Raw genomic sequence first — 13,392 nt, 5'->3', positions numbered from 1 at the left:
TAAGAGCCTGGTTATGTGTATGAGTTGTGCTTTTCTGCTGATCTTGTTGCTACAATGTCAGTTCCCACAAAATCACTATGAAGTATACACTCACCGGCCACTTTATTAGGTACACCATGCTAGTAACGGGTTGGACCCCCATTTGCCTTCAGAACTGCCTCAATTCTTCGTGGCATAGATTCAACAAGGTGCTGGAAGCATTCCTCAGAGATTTTGGTCCATATTGACATGATGGCATCACACAGTTGCCGCAGATTTGTCGGCTGCACATCCATGATGCGAATCTCCCGTTCCACCACATCCCAAAGATGCTCTATTGGATTGAGATCTGGTGACTGTGGAGGCCATTGCAGTACAGTGAACTCATTGTCATGTTCAAGAAACCAGTCTGAGATGATTCCAGCTTTATGACATGGCGCATTATCCTGCTGAAAGTAGCCATCAGATGTTGGGTACATTGTGGTCATAAAGGGATGGACATGGTCAGCAACAATACTCAGGTAGGCTTTGGCGTTGCAACGATGCTCAATTGGTACCAAGGGGCCCAAAGAGTGCCAAGAAAATATTCCCCACACCATGACACCACCACCACCAGCCTGAACCGTTGATACAAGGCAGGATGGATCCATGCTTTCATGTTGTTGACGCCAAATTCTGACCCTACCATCCGAATGTCGCAGCAGAAATCGAGACTCATCAGACCAGGCAACGTTTTTCCAATCTTCAATTGTCCAATTTCGATGAGCTTGTGCAAATTGTAGCCTCAGTTTCCTGTTCTTAGCTGAAAGGAGTGGCACCCGGTGTGGTCTTCTGCTGCTGTAGCCCATCTGCCTCAAAGTTCGACGTACTGTGCGTTCAGAGATGCTCTTCTGGCTACCTTGGTTGTAACGGGTGGCTATTTGAGTCACTGTTGCCTTTCTATCAGCTCGAACCAGTCTGGCCATTCTCGTCTGACCTCTGGCATCAACAACGCATTTCCGCCCACAGAACTGCCGCTCACTGGATGTTTTTTCTTTTTCGGACCATTCTCTGTAAACTCCAGAGATGGTTGTGCGTGAAAATGCCAGTAGATCAGCAGTTTCTGAAATACTCAGACCAGCCCTTCTGGCACCAACAACCATGCCACGTTCAAAGGCACTCAAATCACCTTTCTTCCCCATACTGATGCTCGGTTTGAACTGCAGGAGATTGTCTTGACCATGTCTACATGCCTAAATGCACTGAGTTGCCGCCATGTGATTGGCTGATTAGAAATTAAGTGTTAACGAGCAGTTGGACAGGTGTACCTAATAAAGTGGCCGGTGAGTGTATATTTATCACATGCACTAGTTAGGGTTGAGGGGATATCGTCACTCCATAGGGAGAGACCACCATATAGTGTGTGGAGTCTTATTAAGCAATGAGCGCTCCACTGCAAGCCTCTCACCTCTGCCAGATCAGTCCTCTCTGCGCCAAGCTGACGAGATGCAAGTACATCGAAACAGTTGTCCTTGGCTGAGTAAAAGGCCACTATGGGGGATAATACTGTGTGCAGGGGCTACTATGGGGGATAATACTGTGTGCAGGGGCCACTAAGGGACATAATACAATGTGGAGGGGCCACTATGGGGGATAATACTGTATGCAGGGGCCACTATGGGGGATAATACTGTATGCAGGGGCCACTATGGGGGATAATACTGTGTGCAGGGGCTACTATGGGGGATAATACTGTGTGCAGGGGCCACTAAGGGACATAATAGTGTGTGCAGAGGACACTAAGGGACATAATACTGTGTGCAGGGGCCACTATGGGTGATAATACTGTGTGCAGGGGCCACTATGGGGCATAATAGAGTGCGCAGGAATGCGTAGGAGGGGGCCGGTCGAGGTCTTCGGTGTCGGTCGGGGGGGGGCCATGTCAAAAGTTCACCACAGGGCCCCGCCATTCCTAGTTACGCCACTGGTTAGCAATAAGTTACAAAACAAAAATAGGTGCTATAAAATAGTAATAGGTGCCACATAGAGATGAGCGAACACTATTCGAAACAGCCGTTTCGAGTAGAATAGTCCCATAGAAATGAATTCATTTCTATGGGAGCGTGCTATTCAAAGCGACTGTTTCGAATAGTGTTCGATCATCTCTAGTGCCACATTTATCATCTAGTATGAGTTGGTATCAGTCACTGTCTAGTCTGAGTTTACTCTGTCTATCTGAGCATGGTATAAAAGGAGACCATGCACCCCAATGCACAGAATCCGAAAATACCTGGATATTTTGTGAATACCCACAATTCGTTATATCAGTAAAGTAGCTATTTGTATTCATATAATGTACAATGATTCGGCCATAGGCAGCAGAAAAAGAATGCAGCGGAAATGCAGATGAAAACAGCAGCAAAAATTAGCTTTTCCGCTGCATTTTTAATTTTTATCTTAGATCATTAAGTTTTCCTGAAATACAGTGTTTCCGCAGGCAAAATTAACCTGCTTGCTTATTTGATAACACACGGTGGCCATAGCTATTTTTTCCACAATGTGTGGATGAAATGACACAAAATCTTATTCTCCTCTGCTAGTACTGTAAAATGTATTGGTTTGGTTTTTGTTTTTTATGCATTTCTGCAACAACAAAAATTGCTATGTTTCTGTAACACATGACTATTGCTTTAGTAAATCTTTCTCACTTTCTGATCAACTGAACAGTACAGAACCAGGGGCACTAAAAGCATATTCATACAATATGGGCAACTCAAAACTAAAACTGCCACGACTGTGATGTGTGAATACACTCATAGAGTGAGACACTGAACACAAGGACATCATCTGTATAAAGCAGTAATCTTTTCAGAGTGACCATTTTGACACAATGCAGTGTATATGTCTTCATTTATTTATTTGCAGGCAGGGTGTTTTTGACTGTCCTGTCACATTGCTTTGCCTCCCAGAGCAAAAGGCCAACAAGGGAGGAGGAGTAGATTCAAGAGAAGATATCTCTTAATTTGGATCATCTAAAAATAGCAGCAAAAGGCAAGGAAAAGCCAAGTGTGGAACTTGCAAGCCTAGTAGTCAATGTATTAAGAGGAGGGTAGATCAACAGCTTGGTGCACTACAGCTGGCAGGTTATTTTTACCATGGCTGACTAAATATGGGCAGAGAGGGACTGGCAGAAGAGGAGGCCACTTGCTGTTTGCAGAATGATTTCACTATGTGTATATAAGTACCTAAAATGCGGATTTACTATTTGACTACCATTTTTGTAATCTAAACTTTAATTTCTTTAACACCTATAAATGCATTTACCATTAATCCAATATCATGATCTCATTTCCTGCCAGCTACCTTGTTTTTCTCTGCACAATGACACGTGGAGATCCACTAAATCCATTGATTTGGAATGTATGACATGCTCATTGACTGGTTAAACTGGAAGGTTATTTAAAGGACAGCATTCATTAATCTGGCTAGTAAGCCAGGTCATTTGGCCATCATTCACAGGTGTGAGACGGCTTATCATCTGTTTGACATCTTACATTTATTGAGTGAGGTGAGCCAGAAATTTACTCATAAAACTAGTCCACTTCTGCCACAAAATGTTCACACAGCTTCAAGACTAGCCAAGAACAACATAACACTGCAATGAGTAAATATGCACACCCTCCATCAATGCATGTGCTTGTGGACACCCATTCCTTAGCAATGTCCCTGTACGGAGCCTTGAGGCTGTGAATGCTGCCTCTATTTCAAGCACCTCTCCATGTGCCACTTCCCATCTTGCTGGAGATCCTTATCCTTAAGACTCTCTATCCCATCCATCGCAACCCTTCATCCCTAGGGAGGATGCAAAAAGAATTGGGCTGTGTTGAGGTGCTTGAGTGTAAGGGAGGTGGAGAAGCCGATGAGGGGGTGGGGGGAAGCTGGTATTTTCTCTCTCTCTTAAAGTGTGGACTAATACCATTACAGGGCCTGTTCTCTTTCTCCTTTCCTGCATTAGAGATTGGCTCTGGGAGAGGGGAAGGCGGTTGCAGCATAATATTACCTTGTGATTCTATGACCCTCCTCTATGCATCCCTAACTCTCAAAAGCTGATTCAGCTTTCAGCTTGAGCTCTGGTGACTCCACTGCTGCAACAGACTCTTCTAACAGGGTATGTCTCTCTCTATGCTGTTATCTTTTCCACTGCCTGCACAGGAGCAGTTTTCTCTCATTGCTTGAGCAAAACATTACCTGGTCCAGTCAAACTTGCCTGCTGACTTTAGATGAGCATCTCTGCTTCCAAAGGGATGCCTCCTCTGTGTGCTTGGCATCTAAGGTGCATGAATGTGCTTCTTTGGTTGGGTTAGTGCAGGATGAAATTACTCATTGCAGAAATCTGCGGAGCAAGCAACTGAAGTAGATGGATCAGGCTGAAATCGTACAACTTTGACATGTAATCGTTGGCCAGGGTTAACCTGTTCACTGCTGCTGGAGGCCTGCACAGTCGGAGGCTTTGTAGCATCTTAGTCCCTTCCCTATGGAACTGGTTAACCCAAGCTGTGTACAGCTTCTGTCATGAGAGGGTGTACTGTACAGAAGCCAGAAAGAGCTGAGTGTTTGTTTCATTACAACCCTCTCTGTATAGAATTATATTCCACACTTCATTAGGGGTCACAGCAGGCTTTATGTAACTAATGTTATCTCCCCTGGTAAAATAGTGAATTCATTCATACAATAATATAAGCCACTAGTAGTGTACGTAATAAGGTGGCAAGACGCATCTTGCAAACACCTTAGAACATAATTTTATATCACGCACTTCATTAAGGAAACAGACATGCCTAGCCAAGCGGTAAACCACAACAGCAGAATATGGATGCATATGTAATGCACAGCATGTCCATTGCTGTGTGTACGTCTCTGTGAATGTGGGCATATGTAAACATGATAAGTTGGAAGATGTGTATTCACTTCATATGCCCGTCAATTTGGAACTGAAATAAACTTTTCATTCTTAGCCCATTGAAAGTGACTGTTTGGAGAAGAGTCCTTTAGATATTTCACATTTTGCCTTTCATGTATGTCTCCTTTTTATAAAAAAAATATACTGTATAATATATATATATATATATATATATATATATATATATATATCACAGTATAACTTACAACCACACAAACATGTAAATGGTGGAAAGGGCCCACTTTGCAGGGTGGGTAGAAAATGTGACGCACAAGGTGCCTCATGACCCCAGCAGCCAAGGCTAAGTTAGGTTGCTGAATGATCCATGTCATTGTGGTAAGTACCGCCTCATGAATATTCTTCATATTAATATACCGCAGAGCTCCACATACTACAGGCACATGAGAGGTAGGAGCTCGTGCACGACGCGTTGATCTATCAGGGCACTTCATATGAGTGTAGGAGTTTGACAGCTTTTACAATGTATGCTTTAGAATATTGAGATTCTTTGCTATAGAGGTGTTACTGCAAACAGAACAAAGATGGGACAAATAGTTTACCAGATTAACTCTGCGGCTAAAGTGGGACCCTTTGCTGGGTCTGGGTCATAATCGTCTTTAATAGTCATCACATATCACTCCCCTGTGTAGTAGTTTCTATCTTATTTATTATCTATTAAAGGTTATTATTTGGTTTTATTTTATTACATGGTTTTCTTTCTGTATTACGTTATATCACACTGTAGATTGCAAGACTGAGTTTTTATGATGTCAATAAAGGTTTAGTTCTGACAGTATTTCTGTAATGTCAATGGTGATATTGCAGTGATGGTTAGATTGCAAACCATCACGTATAGTAATAAATGCAATATAGGGTAACCTATGTCCAAGCAAAAAATAATAAAATTAACAATCTAACATATCATATTATGTTGTATGGGTACAACTAATATTGGGATACACTATGTCCATATATTCAGGAAGGATGTTTCATATAACAAGAGAGAACGCTTCTGCCATTCAGCGTCAATTAATGTTCTTATTAAGGGATATAACAAAATATAACAACATTCTATCTAAAGAGAATTGTCGCCCCAGTATAAAACTTCACTTCCTTCTTCTGGTAATACTCTCACTATGCATTATAATAATATAAAATATAACACAGTATTAAGCACAAAAAAACAAGTATCCAGGCAATACCTACTTAATGGTTCCTTAGTTCATTCGTATAAACCAATATGAATCTTACTAACAATTCATTTTCTGAGAACTGCTACAGATCCTAATAATTGGTCTTAATTGTACATGGCGCTGACAAGTGGATAAACTACACCATGTATATACAGTATAGGTGACAGAATTGCTGATCACTTATATGCAGCCCGTTTACAGATGTCATCATTATATCCGATGAGATGTAAAGTATAGTGCTGACTAAATGTACAACTGGTCAGAAGTCCCTGTGTATTCCTATGGGTTTCGAGATATTAATCAGTCCTTGGAAAGACTGTCCATTGAAAGAATTCAATCCTACTTTCCCTTGTCAGTAGCAAAAGCATTGGATTATTGACTCAATTAGCTCCATATACAGGAAGAGACTTCTGGTGCCTTTCTTGTATAAAAGGCTTTAGCTACGGCAAGGAAAAGAAAGAAGGCTACAAATGGTCCACACGCTATGGTGATTTTATTCCAGCCCTTCATTAAGAACGCTGCAACAAAAGCAGCAAAATTCATTAACACTAAAACAGCCATTCTACATTAGCCTGTAAATTGCTATTGATCTCCATAGTTCTGACTTGTGTGTGTAATGTGCACTGGGAGGAGGTTGCCTGGGGTACAGTGAAATGAGGCAGGTAAGTTGACCAGCTGAGCATACCATTACAGCAGTGCTGAGTGAGCAGGAAACACCACGGTGACCTCTTCGTTTAGTCAGATGCCTAAATCCAGCTCATAATAGTCCTCTATTCACTGTGATCATCATTTTCACTAGTGGCACCCACTCTACATTGTTAGGGGAGCTTTAAAGCTCAGAGTACATGCAAAGGAATGAGTGAGCAAAGAGAGAGAGAGAGACACACAACTGGGGAGAGACAAAGAGAAGGGACAGATTGGTGTTAAGTGCTGAGAGAGAAAGACTGACACAGAGACCAAAACGCGTGGCCTGTAACCTGCCTGCTTTCCTGGCTGCCCTGATTTATCTCTCATTTCAGATGCCTGCTCATGTAATAATTCTGCCCTGCTGTGGAGATATTGGACACATAGAAATAAGATGTGAGCAGAGGGCACAGCCTTTGTCTATAGTGAGGAGAGAGGCACATGTCTTACAATAAGAAACGCCTGCAGCAGTGACATCTACGGGCTCCAGAGGTAAGAACTCTCCTTAGTTCTTTGTTTGTTTGCGTCTCGCCCTGTTTTGTCTTTTTTTCTCGCTGTCTTGACCCTACCCCTGCTATGTCACCTTGGAGGTGCAAAATCGGGTATCGGGGGCCATGACCCTATGAAATTGTGACTGCAGAGCACAATGCCTCACACGCTGCCCTGCACGGAGGGACTCTCTGCAGAACTTTTCTCCCATTCACTGTGCTTTCTGTCTTCATTTCTTGTATTGTTCATTTATGAGACATTTTACCTGGGGTCATGTAAATGGAATCATTCTTAGTAATGGTCTTTATTACGTACTCAGTTGGACTGCAAGTTTTCTCCTGATTGTGGATGCAGCATGCTTATTTGAGTGCATATATTAACATGGGGGATTTGTATAGGAAGCATGGGAGACAAGTTACAAAATGTCTATTCTGGGAAATGATAACGAGTATTTTTAGATGGACACTCCAATATTTTAGGGAGATATGACACGCAGTTCTGCATCTGGTTAAATATTTACTAGAGACTACAATACGATATTTATATACTGCAACGTATATAAGGCAAATAGTTGCTATGTGTACTGTATAGAGGTATGTAGTATGTATATAATTTTACAGGCGCAGTTCATGTTTTATCCAAAGTTGTGATTTTCTTTCTAGTCTTGTGATATACAGATGTATGTAGTCTAATCCTCCAATTGAAATTCTATGACGTTTTTCCACACTATGGTAGAAACAAAGACGCCAAAATGATAGTATACAAATTATGTGATATACTATAATGAGGTAAATGAGCAAAACTGAAAGGTGTAATCTATTTCCAGCTTCTCAACATCAAATTCTTTGGACTGACAAGACGCACACCCCACTTGGGGAACATACTTCTTTATATGTCCACATGAAGTGCCACTGCTGTGGAATGTAAAGAAGTATGTATCTCAGGAGGGGAAGAGCTGCACTGGATGTGACATGGCAGACGTTGTTCCAGCCTCACAAGTCCCTTACAAAAGCCTCTAGAGGAAAGTTCAGGGTAGATTAAGGACACCGGAAATGTCTTTGTATCAGATGAAACTTGACATCACCACAAACATAAGCAAGCACCACTTTTTTGCCAGCCTATGTATTCCATTCAACCTAAAGAGATGCTCAGTGGTCAAGAACTACATGAAGTTACACAATTTTTATGGGCTCAATAGAAAAACTTTGTAACCAACAAATCGTAACGAAATTACTTTGATTTTTACATTTTAACCCTTCACTCCTCATTTCAACAGAATCTTCAGGACAGGTATTGAGAAAAATGAACGTGTCCTTTAAGAAAAGGCTTAAAGGGTCCCCAGCCCACAGCTGCTTTACAGTGTGACCCATGCGTTCATCCACATTTCCAAGCAATGCTGCACCACAGTGTGAAACAGTAGACTAAGCTTTCACTGTATACAAATAGTAAAAGACGTGCTTGGTTAGTTTGTTATAGATGTTGACCTACAAGAGCCTGGATCTGAATAAAGCTATATGCAGCCAGCCTACGTAAGCACGCAGACTCAAGACTTTATTTTGGTGCAGTGCCCTAGTCACAAGGGTAATCACTATTGCTACAATAGTAGAATGTGAAATCTCATAATGTCATTTTGACTAAATTTCTTCAACCATCAGCATCCAATGCATTTTATAAGAAACAATTACAGCAGAAAGTAAAATAACAAAAATGTGCCCAAACATTTAAAATGAAGAAAAATAAAATAAAGCAAATCATAAGCACAAAATTGCTACAATATATCCAAGGTCCATATATAATAATCCGAAATTGATGGTTGTATATACAGTGTGCAAATGAGTCTTCAAGGAATGAAAACAGTTATTCTGTAAGGTTTTACCTATATATGTATATGGTTCTGTGTGTCTGTAGGGCGACGTTACAGATTTAATTCTGTGCATGTACTATGTAATTCCTTTAATCTAGCACTTAATGATTGAAGCTAATTCGATAGTTTGACAACTGTTGAGGGCACAGAATTACAAGATAATGTTAGTTTTCACAGGATTAGAAGCAGAGATAATGGCCAGTAGCATATTTTAGGGAAATTACCGTCATTAGAATCAAACTGATACTTTTTTATACCTTCCAATAATCCACAAAATTTGATAATCTGCCAACTGCAATATTCAGTTATTGCCTGATTAAAATATTTTTATTATATAAAAGCACTTTACAGTCACATTTCTCAGATCTATTCCACTGTACATCTTTTTCTTTAAAAAAAAAAAAAAGAAGGATCGGAACTCACCACAAGGGAAAGTCGGAAACAGTCTCTAAGGAACAGTTAGGGAATGTTTCCCCTCTCGCGTGCCGAGATTTGATCCTGCTTTTGATCAAAACAGAAGTACAGGAGAATCGGTCTCCCAAACATAATGTAAATGGGGTTTAATTCAGACTTTGGAAAGCAAAGATGGGGTCAGATAAGGTAAAGACGGGGTGTATTCTTCTAGGGTATGCCTTCTCAGAGCTTTTCAGAGTTTACACAAATGAACTGTTAAACGCAATCTGAATGTGAGAAAATACGGGAACCAACTCCTGTCATTGACTTGTGTATATTACATGCAGTAAATGGCACCCCTACATTTCATCAGTTACTTTTGTAAAATTATGAAAGGTAAAATTAGATCTTGTATAACATAATAACTAGGACTACCATCCCTTCCATGGGTTGCCTGCTGAAACCCATTATCAAATTCTGGCATAATACAGAATAGTCTTTCATTCTGGACTTAAATCAAATAGCTGAGGTGTCCTTACATTACACAGACTGTCCATTGATTTCTAATGGCACCATGTAAGTAGCGTTGTAAGGGAACTGTATACTTATATTTCATATAGTTTGAGGGGCTCGCAGCAGCAGTACGACCTGTCATGTATACAAAAACACATTGTCCAAAGTGAAGAGGTTAACCTGACTAAACAAGCAACACTCCCACCTAAACTGATACACTGAGCTATGCCTAGTGCAGGGCCTTATGGTGTGGAGAATACTACAGGGATACAAAAACCACCAAAGAACGAATATGTCATACACCCCTCCTCAGGCCCTGCAGTAGCCTCAGTATAATGAGTCAGCTTTGGTATGAGCATTTCTTTACCCTTATCTACACTTTAAACTAAAATTCAACAAAAAGCAAATTGCTATATAATACCAGGTGAATTATTTGCTATACCTGCAAATTGCTTAACCACTTCATAGATATACTGTGATTCAATTCAGTGGTGAAAGGATCAATTAAACAGCAAAAGGTGGAGTTGAAAAAAGGCTAAAAAAAGGGAAAAACCCTGACCTAGCAGACTGTGAGAAGAGTCAATTGATGATCTTGTACTCGTGTGTGTATTGTTGTACCACTTTGACTGTGTCAGCAGGTGGAAACGCTCATCAGGACATTAAATATTCAAAGAGCTGACTGCGGCAGGGCCAGAGAGAGGCTCCACCAGGATGAAACGCGCTGTCCAGGCTTTATTTTGTACAAAATCTCAGGCCTGTGCTCGTATATACCTCATTCCCTGTATCATGCTTTTAATATTGGATGACAATAAGGGAGGAGGGTAGACAGACTGGTTCTTAAAACTTAATCGGAAAGCAAAAACAAACAATTCTCTTTAGTTTCTCATCACATAAAGAATTTTCTATATTAGGATTCTATAAATAGGCAAAAGTATTTTTTTGGGGGGTGGGGGAATTACACAGGGTGAACTCCTATAAAGTGATAGACACTTGGGGTGTCTATTAGGGCATATATAGCAAGATAGAAAACTAGTTTTAGGCTAAGGCGCCACTGTGAAAAAGCTGCTTTTTTTTTTTTTAACTGGTTTTGTTGCATTTTTTCAGCCCACACCAGGAGTGGATTGAGCAGAAGGAAGAAGTATATGTACATCCTTTACGTTTCCTATGTCCCTTGTAGCCACTACTGGGTATTAGCTCGGAAAACCGTGGCAAAATCTGTAACAAAAAAAGCAACTGTTCCGCAGCATGGGGCCTTAGCCTTAAAATGTCTTATGCATTGTACAGAATACATATATATTGAGTTATTGTTTGTCTGTCGCATATCTATTTCATATCTATCTGTCTGTCTAACATCTATCTTACAACTCATTTATGCAAGTGCATATTAACCAAAAAATATTGATCTCTGCAGTGTAAAGAAAAAAAGTTTTCATTTTAGAAAATTAGTATCTCTCTCAGGGTTCATTTACGTAAGTGCATATTAACCAAAGATGAGATTGGAGCCAAGCTGTGTAAAACAGGAAAGTAGAAAAAGTAAGAGCCATTTCCTACAAAAATGCTTTCCTTTTTAATTTTTCCTGTTGCTTGCTTCATATAAGTTTTGTAGGGGTTCTGTTAATGGTAGCCCTTTGGCAATAAAGTCGCATTGTGCCGTCTCTTTCCAGACCCCTCTAAAGATCTGTCTGCTGCCTTAGCAGTGCGACATGTTCATGGAGACAATAGCGGGGCTGGTTTGGACCTCTTTGGTGCCACTACCTCTGTGATAGTTTGATTTCTCTGTGTGACCAGGACCCGGCCGTGCTCTCTGGATTTTGTTAAATGATCCCTGACCTGAGTTGGACTAAAGAGCACATATACAATGCAGACAATGGGCACCTCTCTATATGTCCGATTATAGGCAAAGATTTTCTGTAGGTGCCAGGCTACAAAAGAACTTTACTAAGTAATAACTATATCTTGGTGTGACTTTCCACTTTTTCCGATTCTTGTCACAGAGCTATACAATTATTTATTGCCATTTCTACAGCTTTTGAAAACTGCAATAAATAAATGTACAGGGTTTAGAAGGACCTCTGGAACAGAAGAAAAAGCTTATTGGATAAAGTGCTGCTGCAAAAAGGTCTGTGCATTCTTAAAGCCTCTCTATTGTGGCATTCACAAGGAAAAGATTATTTGCCTATCAATTCCTTTACAACGAAAATCTTTAAAAGATCAGCTTTTTCAGACATGTCTCTTGAATGTTTTCCCCATAATACACCTTTCTGGATCATCTTTTTATAGCCTTGTGTTGTGTCATTCCTTCTAGAAATGTATGAATTAAATTATAACTGTGAATTACCAGTAGGGGGCGTGTCCCTGCAGAATCCTAAACTGTCCAATCAGTGATGAGCCTGTGCAAGGACGCCTTCTACAAGAAGAATGGTAATGCCCACTTGTCAATTTATTCATATATTTCTAAAGAAAATCGTTGATTTATGGGGAATTCTCTACTAAAAGAAGCCAGAGGTGGTAACAAATTTAAAGGTTAACACATAAAGAAAATATTGGGGCTGATTTACTAATATTGTCTAAAATTTAGACATGAAAAAGAAAGCCAAAAGATGTGCCAATCTTACCACAGTAGCTCACAATGTGCGATGGATTCGGTGCCTCTTGCCTTATGCCACCTCTTGCATTACTTACTTTAGAATCATTTTTGGTCACAACATTTTTCTGCAATTTGAGATATTAGGGTGCATTCACACTGAGTAAACGCTAGCTTATTTTGTAGAGTAAAATTACACTTGTAAATTTTGCTATCCCATTGACTTCAATGACATTTTACAGGCGTATTTTTACAGGCGTATTTTTTACAGGCGTATTTTTACACTTGTAAAAAAATATCATTGAAGTCAATGGGATAGCAAAATTTACAAGTGTAATTTTACTCTACAAAATAAGCTAGCGTTTACTCAGTGTGAATGCACCCTAATAGACACTGTTATAGACAATTTTTACAACTGTTTGGAGAGCCACAGAAAGTATCTAAAACACTACTATGTGCGGTACAAAGCTTACACGTATGCAAGTCTTTTTTGGCACAAACAGCCACAACCATGGCACATTTATCTTCGTAAATCTTCCTCACTCTTAGTTGCTATCTGTATCATGTATTTTTGTTTCAGTTCACTTCCCTTATCCTGGCTTCTGTATTATAAGTGGGAAATATAGTCCCACCATTTTAACCCTTTCCAATGTTGAAAGTGGATGCAAATCAGAGTGGTAACATATGACTGATGCCTTTAACCCCAATCTAAGGCCCCGTGCTCATTGCAAGAGGTTATACAATGACGTACTAT

At 40.2% G+C, this 13,392-nt stretch overlaps 1 long non-coding RNA gene across 1 annotated transcript in view; it reads left to right on the top strand.

The window, feature by feature from the left end:
- The first annotated feature begins 6,963 nt into the window (after window positions 1-6,963).
- The window catches only part of LOC142208503 (uncharacterized), a 105,559-nt gene continuing 99,130 nt past the window's right edge, over window positions 6,964-13,392 (top strand). The window contains exon 1 of the long non-coding RNA XR_012716892.1: window positions 6,964-7,287. This is a non-coding gene — a long non-coding RNA (uncharacterized LOC142208503). The remainder of the gene's footprint in view (window positions 7,288-13,392) is intronic.

This window comes from Leptodactylus fuscus, chromosome 6 (genome assembly GCF_031893055.1).
Source record: "Leptodactylus fuscus isolate aLepFus1 chromosome 6, aLepFus1.hap2, whole genome shotgun sequence".
NCBI classification, from domain to species: domain Eukaryota; kingdom Metazoa; phylum Chordata; class Amphibia; order Anura; family Leptodactylidae; genus Leptodactylus; species Leptodactylus fuscus.
The sequence above is the reverse complement of the archived record's forward strand: the minus strand, read 5'-3'. Positions and strand labels throughout refer to the sequence as shown.